Below are 15,000 nucleotides of genomic sequence, written 5' to 3' on the forward strand. Positions count from 1 at the left end.
TCTATGCATTTTAACGTGTTCGTATGAAACGTTTTTACTTATGTATATATGTCCGTGTACATATAGATGCATATATATATAAATATATATATATATATATATATACCTCTCTCTCTCTCTCTCTCTCTCTCTCTCTCTCTCTCTCTCTCTCTCTCTCTCTCTCTCTCTCTCTTTTTCTTATACATATATATATATATATATATATATATGTATGTGTGTGTGTGTATGTATGTATCTATTATAGATAGTATACATTGTCGTAGAGGAGGGAGCGCATAATCTCCGTTATCTTTCCCGCTTCGTTGCAACTCCGGCTGGTTCTTTCAATATACATAAGTGCAATTGGAATGCCTCTGAAATTAAAGGCACCTTTCACAGAAAGGTAACGGCTCTTTATGAACCTTATGCCAACCACCCTCATACCCCCGCACCGCGTTGTCCTACTTTTCTACAATATCCGAGGAGGAGGAGGAGGAGGAGGAGGTGGTGGAAGAGGTAGAGTGGAGGGAAGGTTGGAAGGAGGGAGGGAAGAACAGTTCGTGTGTTAGTGCATGCGCTGCACATAACATTGCTAAAGCTCGTTCGCGAAGGCCAACTTGTGTCTTCGTCCGATGTTAATAAAAGTTTCTCAGTTCTTTGCTCGGAAATTTTCTTTTTCTTCTTTTTCCTTTTTTTTTCTTCTTCTTCTTTTTTTCTCTCTTTTCTCTCCTTTTCATTCTTTTTTTTCTTCTTCCTTTTTTTTTTTTTTTTTTGTTCCGATCCGATATCGTTTTTATATTTCGAAAGAGAGAGAGAGAGACAGAGAGAAAAAAAACATTGGAATAAAAAAGATCGAGGAGAAAAAAGAAAGAAGAATTAAAAGATTTTCTAAAACATTTTATATTTCGTATCCTTGAGAAATTTTTAAAGAAAGAGAACAGAGATAGATAGATAGATAGATCGAGATAAAAGAGAGAGAAAAAGAGGGAAACAGAGAGAGAGAACGAAACTGAAAGGTTTATGATATCTCTATAGCCTTTAAAAATCGTATCGCATATACAAGATAAACCTTGCTCGAACGACGTTCAAGCAAGCGTGGTATTAATAATGAAACATGACTAATCTCTCCCTCCATCCATGACTCTCTTTTTTCTCCCTCTTCTTCATGTCTCTCTCTTTCTCTCTCTCTCTTTTTCTATCTCTTTTCTCGTTAGTCTCCCCCACTCTTTCTTTCTTTTCTCTCTCTCTCTCTCTCTCTCTCTCTCTCTCTATTACCTCCCCCTTTCCCCTTTCCACTCCTTTACATTCCCATCTCTCCTTATCTGGGCCAACAGATGTAGGCATTATATGTATACACGCAATCCCGAGTATTTCTAAAACAAACTGGACTCTTGAGTGATAAATAAACGGGGCCATATTTAATGTTATCGCTCGGGGATCTCGTAAAGCGTCGCCGAGCGTGGCCGCACTAACGTATTTTCTTCAATTTCTTATTCTTCTTCCTCTTCCTCCTTCTTCCTCTTCCTCCTCCTCCTCCTCCTCCTCCTCCTCTTCTTCTTCTTCCTCTTTTCATTTTCCCATTTCTTCGTTAGCTTATTTCTTATTTATTTAATTATTTATAATATTTTTTTTTTTAATTCGATTAAGCGAACGAAACATGATTTTCAATTGTCGCGCATTGTCCTCGTTTGAAAACGATACCTAAATCTATTTATTCTTCCTACTTATGCTCCACCTTCTTTCTTCGCGCGTCGTCACGCGTTTCGCTTTCTTTCATTATGAAGAACGATGTTTTTTTTCTTTTCTCTTTTCTTTTTATTTCAAATCCTTCGGTAACACCTCGAACACGTGAAAAAGACGAGAGACACGCTGGCTGGCTTGCTGGCTGGCTGGCTGGCTTACTGAACTGGCTGGCTGACTAGATGGCTGACTGGCTTGGTTGGCTGTTAACTGGCCGGCTGGTGGTCTCTCTTCTGGTCCCTCGAGTATTCCTTCCGATATCACACGTTGCATCCAACGACAAAACCGAATTGCTTTCTCTCGTTATCGGCACGTTAACCTTTTCTTTAACTCTTTTTATGAATCACGAATTTTAAGAACTTACTTACTTACTTACTTACTTACTTACTTAGGTATATCTCTACTTATCTTACTAATGTTTGTATATTTTTACTTTACGTACTTATATTTATATTTACCGATATACGACGATAAACGATCTATCCTATGAAGAAAGGAAGTCGAAACGCTATATGAACAAATTAGATAACAAGATTGCACCTTCCTTGCTTATTAAATCAATTAGCATCGAATAAAAATACTTATACATATATGTATATATATATATATATATATATATATATATATATATATATACACATATCCATGTGTAAAATAAATTAAATAGCAAAGAATACTTTTTATGTATAGTTTTTTATTACAATGTTATAAGTATGCGTTAAGAAGTATTAGAGAAAAGTACCTGTACGGGAGGATCGTTGGTTCCATCGATGCAACGATGAAAAGAAAAGTGAAGAAAAAGATAGAGAAGAAAAAAAAATAAAATTCGGACTTTGGGATACAAAGCCTTTTGTTACGGCACTGAACGTTATATCCTCTTCCCTACCTCCCTTAGTCGCGTTTCTCCCCCACTCTTAGGAGACTCCGTGGACCCTTCCTCGCTCCTACCCCCACTCCCTTCTCGTACGAGTTAACAGTGGCGCTGTCGGCTTCCCCCACCTATGCCCAGGCAACAGCGCGCGCCGCCATCCCCACCACCGGCGACAACCGCCAGTCAGCGCTCCTCCGCTCATTCTCGCGCCGGACGTCGTGAGTATCGTGCGTGTCCTTAGAGTTATCGCATTCACGACTAACCTCGAACTCGAACGTGTCGTCCTAACCTCTTCTACTTGATCTTAACATAGCAATAAAATATATTTCATTTATTCGTTTTACGGCAGTCGTAAAATTTATTTTTTTTTTTTTGTTAACCAACAGTGACAGTATACGATATTGTGAAAATAGTTTCGACATTATTATATCGTAATCTGTATTCATATAATTCGTGTGATTTTTATTATTATTATTATTATTAATATTATTATTATTATTAAAATTAATATTAATATCATTATTATTATTATTACTTTTATTACTTTTATTATTGCTATTATTATTATTTTTTTTTATTATTATTATTATTAATAATAATATATCTCGAGTGATTCGTGAGTACGGGATAAATAATAAAAGTGCGAAAAAATTACGTGTCGAATAAATATCAATCAATCTCGATCATAACGGATCATAAAAAGGATTATAAAAGAAAAGGAAGAAAGCATCGAAGCATCGAATGATACGCGTGTCTTCTTTTTCTTTTCTTCTTATTTCGTACGGGGAATAGTAATAGTGCCCCCCCTCATTCCACCCCACCCCCGTTTTCATCACTAAAACGTACAATTAGAAGAAATTATTTCGTCTTTTCTCGACGAAGAAAGCTGAATTAAATAGTGTTTTATCGTTTTCGTCGTCTTTTCGTCGTTTGTTCGTTTGGACGCGGTAAGTGCGCCGAAAGGAGGCACGTGCTCTAACCGATAAACTGGATTTCGTTTCGTCGAGTTGCCTCTCCACGCCGGTAAGTTTTACATAAGTATTATTTCGTCATAAAATGTAAATGACACAAGAGATGAGAAATTGTTCATTCATATGAGAAACTTGTTTCTCAATGATCGATTGGTCGATCGATTGATCGATCGATCAGTGATATTTGGTTAGTAAAAATTTTTATTTTATTCATTTTTTTTCCTTCCATCGAAGTAAATCTCTTTATTTTTTCTTCTTTTTATCTAGGTTTTTTTTTTTTTTTTTTTTTTTTTTTTTTTTTTTTTTTTTTTTTTTTTTTTTTTTTTTTTTACGGGAACAGTGACGCAATAATATATTCTCATCTAGCGATCTCGTTGTAACGATGATACTTTGCGCGTTAGAGTAAACTCGTGGGAATGATCATAGAGCAGAGAGAGAGAGAGAGAGAGAGAGAGAGAGAGAGAGAGAGAGAGAGAGAGAGAGAGAGAGAGAGAGAGAGAGAGAGAGAGAGAGAGAGAGACGATAGTGGTAGTGGTGATGGTGGTGATAGTGATTGTGCGATGCCGGTAGATAGGATTGTGTATTAGTGAGTGCTAAAAGTGATGATAACTATAGTAATAACTACGAATGATAGTGATTGCGGTCCAGTATCAAGTGTTAATAATAAAAGAAACGAAGTTCATTTTCTAATTAATCTTTTTAATACAATTCTCTCTCTCTCTCTCTCTCTCTCTCTCTGTGTGTGTGTTTATTCTCTCTTCTCTGTCTCTCTCTCTCGTTCAACTATGTAACACAGTGATTTGCCATCTTGCCTCGCCATCCGTGGCGCCATCCATCGAGCATCGATGCAACTTGCGTAGACAGTGAGTGGGAGTGATGGTAGGAGGAAGGGATGCATGTAAAATCAAGAAAAAGAGAAAAGAAGAATAAAAAAGAATTATGATCAGTTTAGACGATAAAAAAAAAAAGGAAAAGAAAAAAGAAAAATCGTCGAATTAAAAATTCCGAATAACAAGAAATTAAGTGCAAAAGAAAAATACAGATTATATTTCTAACGAGATTCCTTCCTTTCGATAATTGATTACATTATCTATCATCCACGTAATGTTCCTTTTTATATATATATATATATTTACATATATTACCATCATCAACGAATAATTCTATCTAAAATTAGTAAACGTAAGTTATTAATGTCCCAATCGTTTTTAGTTGTTTTTTTTTTTTTTTAATCGTGCAATCATGAACATCCACATCGAAATATGTATGTATGTATGTATGTACATATAATACCGATCTTTTTCAGAACCTTTCTTTCTCTTTTTCCCTTTTTTTTTTTTTTTTTTTTTATTCGTTAATTAGAAATATCAACTACGAGAATATATGTATATGCGTATGAGATTTTCTATTGTATATAGTTCATTGTCGCGTTCGTACATACATGTATACATACATACATACATACATACATACATACATATATGCATACGTTCGTTCGTTCGTTCGTCATTAAAATTGAATTACAAATCCATTTCCTCTTGTTTCTCGTAACACATTTAATCGCGTTACCTTCGTCGAAATAGCCTACGACACGACAAGAAGCATTCGTCGAGGTATTAGAAAGCTGACGATGATGTTTATTGTCGACTATATAAACGTTCAAACGAATTACGGTGTACCGTCGTAAACGAGCCCTTTCCCTCTCCCTCCCTCCTCTCCCCACTCTCATTCCATCCCATCTCATCCCTTCCACCACCACAACCACCGCCACCTCCACCTCCACCTCCATCAACAGACCAACAACACCACTGCGCTGGACTACCTCCTATCTCTTTCTTTCTCTCTCTCTCATTGTCCTACTACAATATACAACGTGTTTCGTTTTACCGGCCGAGAGTTAATCGGAATTCTTCGTATTTATTCGAATGACTTTGCAATTCGAGAACTTCGTATAAGAGATAGAAGGAAAGAAAGTGAGAGAGAGAGAGAGAGTGAGAGAGGGGAGGCTGGGGAGGGGGAACATAGCGCGCAGCGCGCATCTTACGTAGATACAACAGAAGAACAGAACACAATACAAAATGAGACATGTATTTTACTTACGTATGTGTAACTAATTCTCTCTTTTACTTTTTGGTTACGTTATTTTCTTACTTGTTAAATACTTTTACGAAACTTTTTTCCATAAAAGCATTTAATAACCGACGTTTATATTTCACGTATTGTCCTTCATTGAGTTTTTGTTTTGTACGTCTTCGAGTTCTGTTTCGTTTCGTTTCGTTTCGTTTCCTTTTAATTGTAACCTTGTTATTAGTTTTTTATAATTGTAAGTCACGACCTCGTCGACTTTATCTGTTTCTATTCATATATATATATATATATATATATATATATATATATATATATATAGCGTTATATCAATAATATCAATTCAATAATTGATTTCCGACATCTTGTTATTTTTTTACGTCCGTATTAATCGACCAAAGTGACATTGCGGGTTCTCAAATTAAAGAAATATATTTTATTTTCTTCGATGTACGCATCGTACACACACACACACACACATACACAAAGATGTTTATAAACGAGATCCGAGCCAATAATTATGTAAAAGAATAAGTGATATATTTTTCCATTTTATTTTCTTTCTTCTTTTTTTATTTTTCTTTTTTTTTTCGAGAAGATTTTTAAAGAGATTATTAATAAAAGAAACGAATTAAATAAATCGAAGTAAGTTAGAGATATCTGTATATTGTTGTGAAAAAATAAAATTCTTTTAATGTAATTTGAAAATTGTTAAAAATAACATGCGCGCGCGCGCGCGCGCGTGTGTGTGTGTGTGAAAGAAATAAAGAGAATGAAAATATGTATTTTAATATCACTAATGACTTTAGAACACTCTCATAATTATCAGTTAATTTGATCGAAAGGATAGTACTTTCGATAGAAGAACATTTGATGAGAGGAAAAAAGAGAGAGAAATAAATAGATAAAAAGATATTGAGAAATAGATAAAAAGAAAATAGATAAATCGATATATATATATATATATATATCGCTTAAATTATTTATTACGAAATAAATAAGATACTCAAGGATAGATAGATAGATAGATAGATGGTGAGGAGTGAGTGGATAAGAAAGGAGGAGAAGGAGGAGGAGGAGAGAAACAGACGATAGCGATTTCCATCGTGCAAGTAATCCAGAACGAGGATACCAATTAGGTAGACGTTATGTTACTACCTTATATACCTTCTCTTGTGTATAACGAGAACCAAACGAGGGGAGTTTCGAATTCTCTGGGAAACGAGCGTTTTGCGGTTTCATCGTTGCGGCTTGTAGAACGAAAGAAGAAGAGTAGGAAGAAGGAGAAGAAGAAGAAGAAGAAGAAGAAGAAGAAGAAGAAGAAGAAGAAGAAGAAGGAGGAGGAGGAGGAGGAGAACAAGAAGAGGAACAAGAAAAAGATCACGTTTACCACGATAAAAGAAAGCGATTCTTATTCCCCTAACCATCTTTTCTGCTTCTTATTCTTCTTTGTTAGAAAAAAGAAAATAAAAGAAGAAGAAGAAAAAGAAAGAAAGAAAAAAAAAGGAAATACTTTTTCCTACAAGAAATACCATAATTCTTTCCATGGCATTCGAATATAGCGCTCGAATATATAGTTGGGTTTTTTCTTTCTATCCTTTTTTTTTTCTTTTTTTTTCTTTCTATTTTTTTTTTTTTTTTTTTTTTTTTTTTTTTTTTTTTTTTTTTTTTTTTTTTTCCCTACAAACGTCCGCTCCCTTATGCCCTCACCCCCCCTCTCTCTCTTTCTCTCTGTCTATCTCTGTGCGTTTGGCTTAACAACTTAAACGACAGAGAGGAAACTGCAGAAGGGAGACGTCTTTTCCCCATTTTCTTTTTCTTTCCTATCTTTCTCTTCGTGTTTTTCATTTAATTTTTTTTCTTTTTTTTTTTTTTTTTTTTTATTTGGGTCTTTTTCTTGTTTTTTGTTTTATTGTTTTGTTTTTTGTTTTATTTTGTTTTGTTTTGGACGATACTCTTGTATTAAATTGGACGTGCCTTTTTGATTATCAATGTTTATTCATAGTCAAAAATTTTACTCGCGTGCATTTATTTATTTATTCTTTTTTCTCTCTCTCTCTCTCTTTTATTTTTCTTTTTTTTTTTAATTTCCATTTGTTTTATCTCATGCTATTCTGAAAATATTTAAATGATGTAGAATGAATCATTTAAAAAAAAAAAAAAAAAAAAATACATATATGCATTAACTTATTTTTTCTTATATTCGTCATCGTAAAAAAGAAAAAAAAGAAAATAATTTGTAAAATAGTTCGAGCCACCGTACCAAAAAAAAAAAAAAATGAAAGAAAGAGAAAAAACAGATCAAATCAAATCAAATCAAAAAAGATTTACTTAGAACGCTTTTATAATTATCGGCTACAAATTATTATAGTTACTTTCGGCTCAAATTGTAATTAATTAATATAATTTAAACTTCCTGCTCTTTGTTTTAATTCCTCTCTCTTTCACATTCAAATATATATATACATATATAAAACAGAGCAATCTGATAATCACTGAGTATAATTACGATCGTTATTGTTGATTTTAAATTAGAATCATTTTAATTGATAGGGACAATTTATATTTAGTACTTCTTAATTTCTCTCTTTCTCTCCCCCCCTTTTTTTATCGAATATCATCGTTGGATCGATTGATCGATCGATTGATCGATCGATGAGAAAACGTGTCGAAATGTAGATAGGACTTTTTAACCGTAATAAAGTCGTCGACGATTATTCTGGTTATTCTGGATAGGAGGTTGAAAACGATGGGATATACAGGGTGGTGTGGTGACGCGATATACGTGACCGTTCTATGCATATATCCATCTATCTGCCTATGTATGTATGTATGTATGTTCTACTGTAGATGGAAGGGGAAGGTAGTGTATGTTGTGTGTCTATCTGTCTCTGCTGTGTCTGCCTGAGTGTGTGTGTGTGTGTTTATATATATATATATATATATATATATATATATATATATATATATATGGTGTAGTATGGCCTGTCCGAGGGCAGCTCGAAACAACAAAACCGATTGTCTGGCTCCTATCTAGAATGAGAATCGAGCTGCTCGACTGCTTTCTCGCAGCCGTCGCTCCCACGTTAACTCGTTACGAAGCCTCCGCGATTAATAAAACACGCTATAGGATTTGTTTAAAACTAGCATGTATCTGGCGAGTTAGCCACGTTCATCGTTACTTCCTTTATTCTCGAAATATTTCCTTGATTGGCTAATATTTTCTTCCCTTTTATTCTTTTCTTTTCTTTCCTTCTTTTCTTTTTTGTTTCATTTTCAAGCTAACCCTTTTTATCAACACGTTTTCAACAACGTCTTTTTATCATTTTCCCATTTTATTTGTTTATTCATTTATTTATTTATTTATTTATTTATTTATTTACTTATTTATGGAGTGACGAAATATTTTGTGAGATATAGTCATTTCAACTTACGAATCATTTTATAATGTATTTTTATAATAATTAATATCATTGCTTAACACTCTGATATGTTTTTTTCTTTCTTTGAAATTACAACATATAATTATTCAATTTTTTTTTTTATCTATACACGTGTATACACGTTTTTGTGCTTACTTAATAAGAAAACATAATAATAATTGCGTCTATAAACTAATTTCTAAAGAAAATCCAAAATAGCGCATCGAAAGGATAGTTTTTAAGACGATTCGAAGATACAATTTTTTTTATTTTATTTTTTATTTTTTTTATTTTTTTTTTTATTTTTTTTTGTCCAGAAAAAACGTTCGATATTATATCTTCTTATTTAATTTTTTCTTATTTCTTTTTTTTATTATTATTTATTTACTTTTTTTTATAATTATTTACTTTTTATTTATTTTTTTTCCTTCTTTTCTTTCTCTCTTTTTTTTCTTTTTTTTTCTTTTTCTTTTTCTTTTTTTTTCTTTTTTTTTTCTTTTTTTTTTTTTTTTTTTTTTTTTATTACCTTGTCGCCCGCCCTCTAAAATTCTCATCGTAGCGTGAAATCCTCTTAACAATTTTTATCATTACGATCGAGAGCCAAGGCAAGCGGAAGTTTTTTTTAGATGAATACTCTTCTTCTCCCTCCTTCTCTTACCTTTTCTCACAAACACACACACACACATATATATATATAAAAGCTTATCTCTTCGCTGTACTAACAATTTAATATATTACTTCTCAGAGAATAAATGATAAGAATAAATTAATAGTGGATAAATCAGATTCATAGATCTTTCTAGTGAATTAAAATTTAAGAACGAGTTGCTCCTATTTCCTCTGCTTTGCCCTCCTTCCTCAACTCTCTCATCATCTTCCGTTATACAAATTACTTCATCATGTTTGTGCGTGCGCGCATATACTCATAACACATTTATACGTACATATAACGAACACACACACACACGCGCGCGCATATAATTGAACTTAGAAATTAGCCTTGATTCGTTCACATTCTTCGTTAACTTTATTAGTGACATTTGCAAGCTTTATTAATGTTAAAGTTATTTTTAATATACAATTATTAACTTTGTAATAAGGAAAAAGGAAACTTTTTTATTAAGTTTAATAACAATAAAATTCAAAAAATAGATAAAAAACGTATTTATATTTATATATATATATATATATATATATATATATAAATGATTTATTATATATTGTATAGTTTTTAAATAGCGTCTCGTATAATTGGACGTTAAATAAAAAAAATTGAGATATTGGATATTTATTCAACACTTAAATTAGAAAAGGAAAAAGAAGAGGGAGAACGGTGGGTGGCATAATAATTATTAATTTTTTTCTTTTTTTTTTTTTTGGTCATAAGTTTTAGGCATTTTAATTGAGCTAACTTTTCTTTTTTTATTTTAGTTATACATTATACGGGAAAAATATTATAAGGATGTGTATATTTGAGATGGAAAACGTTCCAAATAAGATACTTTTAATAGACTTTTGCTTTTTTCTTTTTTCTTTTCTTCAACCAAACATTTAGCGTGCGCTCGGTGTCATTAAGTTATATTTTCAACGAAAAAGGAAAGAGAAATTAAATTAAATTAAATTAAATTAAATCATTTAAATAACATCAATTGGATTATATATATCGTATATTAAAATGAGACTTTTGTGTGATAGATCTTCTTGATCGACGATTTTTATGACTTCGTTGTTACTTTAAAAAAAAAAAAAAAGGGAAAAAGGAATATTGAATTGAATGATCATAAATTTTACTACGTATTCATATTTATATGTTAAATTTAAATAATGCAATATTTTATATATGTAACGTCGGTGATATGAAATGAAAAAAAAATATCAGGTAGTAAAACATCAGAGATTCTCGTTGGAATTAACGGATGAAAAAAAAATGTTCGTTTTTGAAGTGAATAGAAAAAACAGCGAGAGAGAGAGAGAGAGAGAGAGAGTGTGAGAGAGTGAATGAGTGGAATGGAAAGGAGCAGTGAGGAGGGTGTGATGGAGGAGAGAGAAGTGTGGAATCCCCACAACGATGTTTTTAGTATCCTCTAACAACAGCAGGTATAGCTATTAGACCTTTTAAGTTTGGTCCTATCCTTCTTGATCTCACTAAACACATATACATATATACATATATATGTATATACGTATAAACATAAAATATCATAGTGTAGATCTCGTTCTCTACTCCAGGTAGTTAACATCTGTCCATCGATCGTTATCCACCGAATGATTTTTCTTCGTGGGGAAAATGAATTTCATCTCCGTTTTGAGGCTTTCATTTATAAAACTTACGAGAAAAAAGTAAGAATGAAAAAAAAAAGAAGAAGAAGAAGAAGAAAGGGCAGGAAGGGGGAGGAGAGGAAAAAATAATAATAATAAGAAGAAATCCCTATTACTTCGAGTATAAATGGTAGAAGAAAAAAGGAATTTTTCCTTGAATATTTAAGAAGATTTTCTCGTTTCGTTGATTTCTTTCATTTGTCGTTTGATTATTGTCGTTTATTATTATTATTATTATTATTACTATTATTATTATTATTATTATTATTATTATTATTATTATTATTATTATTATCATCGTTATTATTATTATTATTATTATTATTATTATTATTATTATTATTATTATTATTATTATTATTATTACAGATATTGTTATCGCGGTTGTTCTTTTTATTATTGTTCTTATTGTTTGAAGAGTACCCTTGAGCAATTCGACAAGACAAACAGAAAAATGGATAATGGATTTATTACAAAGAGAAAAAGAGAGAGAGAGAGAGAGAGAGGGAGAGAGAAGTTTTCAAATAAAGTTTCTAACATAATAGAGAAATAAGATAACATAGTAAATCTTTTTTGCGTGGTAATAAATTTTTCTTTTTCTTTCTCTCTTTTTTTTTCTTTCTTTTTTTCTTTTTTTCTTTTTTTTATTTAAAAAAAAAGGAAGAAAAAACTTAGTCATTTTTATGCGAATAAAAAAGAAAAATGAACACATATATACATGCATTGCTGATTTCGATGGACTATAATTATAAATTAGTTTGCTATATCGATCTTAAACATTACTATACTTTTATGAAAAAAAATTATTAGATATTGTAATAATTACGATGGATACTTTGTTGAGATTTTTTTTTTCGACTACTAAGTCACGTGTAACCGATCGTTATTATTTCTATTATGTATATATATATATATACATAAATCCATACATACATATACACATACATATACACATACATATACACATCATATATACATTATATATACATACATATATACATAATGTACAAACGAGTTTTTCATGCATACCGTCATATTTTTTTTCTGCTTATGTGTTTGTACGATGTGTGTGACGTATCTTTTGAACGCCGAAACACACACATAGGCAGACACATAACAAACACAAACACACAGATAGCCGGTTCGACGAGAGAGAGACAGGCCTTCTTTTGTGTTCTGTTCGTCGTTATTTCTCTTTTGTACGAGAGAATAACATTTTCTTTGATAGCTCTCTCTCTCTCTCTTTCTCTCTCTTTTCCCCCCTCTGTCTCTCTCTCTCTCTCTCTCTCCTAAGAAGATTTTTACAGAGTCCTCACGCGTGTGTATATGCTGCAATCTTATGTTAAGCCGTACGTAACGAAAAAGAAAGAAAGGGAGACAGAGAGAGAGAGAGTGAGAGAGAGAGAGAGAAAGAGAGAGAAAGAGCGAACGGTATTTCTATTATGTATACCCTTTGTATACTGAGCGTCTATATCTTTGGTGGTGGGATGGATGGTGTAGTGATGTATGTATGTGTTGCATTACCTAACACATGTAATACGTATCTATATCACATGTGCACATACATATATATGTATGCTTACGTCGGTAATTCAACGGAGAGTGTCCTGCCAGCCATAATTAAGTCACGATTAATTAATAGCACATGTATACACGTATATGCATAGACACAGAGAAAGATACTCCTCTCTCTCTCTCCCTCTCTCTCTCTCTCTCTCTCTCTCTCTCTCTCTCTATTTGCATCTTGCTCTTTCTCCTTGTCTCTCGAATTGTTTCCGTGAACTATGTCGTCCGTCATAAGCCATCGTGTTTATTAAACGAGCCGTTTATGTTTCTCTCAAAATGAGAAATTAGACGCGTCGATTAATTCTGTCCGATTTGACATTTTATTAGTCTACCCTACTCTACCCTGTGTATGTATATATTTATGATCTATATATCCATATATGATGTGTATGATGTATGTATGATGTATGTATATATGCATGTATGTATGTATGTATGTATGTATGTATGTATGTATGTATGTATGTATGATGTATATTACGATAAAGAATATATGCGCGCACGTGATCATCGTACATCTATATATATATATATATATATATATATATATATATATATATATATATATTTATGTATGTGTAGATGTTACGGACGATTAGCACAAATGAGAATCGCTAACATGTGCGCACGCGCAGTTAAAATGATGAAGAGGATATATTATTAAGTCAATCGATGTGATCCGTTTTAAATGATGACTACGACAAAAGATTTTAATTACACCGACGAGATCTTATTTAGCATACATACATATGTATATATATATATATATATATATATATATATATACAGGTACACATAGCATGTACAAATAGTATATATCTATATGCAGTATGTCACACGTATGCATGTGTTGAATATATGTACATATGTATGTATGGATGAATGTGTGTATGTTAAAAAGCTTTTTAGAAATTTCGTATGATTGGTCGATGTGTGTCATTGTCATCATTATCATCATCATCATCATCATCGTCGTCGTCGTCGTTATGTCGTAGTCGTGTTGTGTTCATTTGCCCATTTGCGCGTAGAGAAAGAGAAAGACAGTGAGAGGAGAGAGAGAGAGAGAGAGAGAGAGAGAGAGAGTGAGAGAGAGAGAGAGAGAGAAAGAAAGAAAGAAAGAAAGAAAGAAAGAAAGAAAGAGAAAGAGAGAAAGAAAGAGAAATACTTGCCTCAGTCGCGTCGTCGTCCCCGTGTCGTGTCCTATAGGACTAAAAGGGAAAGAGAAAGGATGGACGTTTGAAAGGAACTCATTGTTACTATCCTTCCCTCTTTGTGGTCTCGTTCTGGGCTTGTTCTGAGCTCGTTCTGAACTCGATATATATATATCATTCCAAGGTATACGTCTATTTCGTGTTACACATTTTCTCGACCCATTACGTTTTTTTTTTTTTTTTTTTTTTTTTTGAGGAAGAGAGGAGAGAGAGAGATAGAAACGTCTTTTCTCAATTAGCATTTCGCCATATTATTACATCGGTTTCAGTGTATTTCTCATTTTCTTTTTCTATTTTTTTTTTTTGTAGGAATTTTTTTTTCTTCTCCTTTTTAATTTCCAATTATTCTGCCTTTTTTAATTTTTCAATTGTTTTACTTTCTTCCTTTTTATTGCTTTTTTAATTAATTTCCTATTTCTTTTTTTTTCTTTTTTTTCTCTTTTTTTTAATACACAATACAAATAGTCTCAACGATATTATGTTTTCTGTATATTTAAAAATGAGTTGTATTATATCTCGTTTCGTATCGTTTTATCTCTTTCATTATTTATTATTTATTATTATTGTTATTATTATTATTATTATTATTATTATTATTATTATTATTGTTATTATTGTTATTATTGTTATTGTTATGATTTTCTTCCTTTTTTTCTCGTCATTGATAAAGAGAATAATAATATAAAGAAATTTTTATATTATTATCGCTAAAACTGACAGGGAGAAGAGAAAAAATAGAGATACGTTTAATAATATCGGTGTATTTTATCATCGTGGCGTTGGTGGCGAGGGAATAGGAGGAGGTGGGTTATGGAGGAGGAGGAGGAGGAGGGAGG

The 15,000-nt window shown here is 32.0% G+C and overlaps 1 protein-coding gene across 3 annotated transcripts in view; it reads left to right on the forward strand.

Moving 5' to 3' along the window:
* Positions 1–15,000, forward strand: part of LOC124423380 (TOX high mobility group box family member 3-like) — a 209,347-nt gene that overhangs the window by 129,887 nt on the left and 64,460 nt on the right. Inside the window, exon 1 of one of the 3 annotated variants that reach the window (XM_046961045.1) lies at positions 2,783–3,613. The exons of the other annotated variants lie outside the window; for them this stretch is intronic. The gene's annotated coding sequence lies outside the window, so the exon portion shown is untranslated. Of the gene's footprint in view, positions 1–2,782; positions 3,614–15,000 lie in introns of those variants that run through there. 3 annotated transcript variants of the gene reach the window in all.

This window comes from Vespa crabro, chromosome 4 (genome assembly GCF_910589235.1).
Source record: "Vespa crabro chromosome 4, iyVesCrab1.2, whole genome shotgun sequence".
Taxonomy (NCBI): Eukaryota; Metazoa; Arthropoda; class Insecta; order Hymenoptera; family Vespidae; genus Vespa; species Vespa crabro.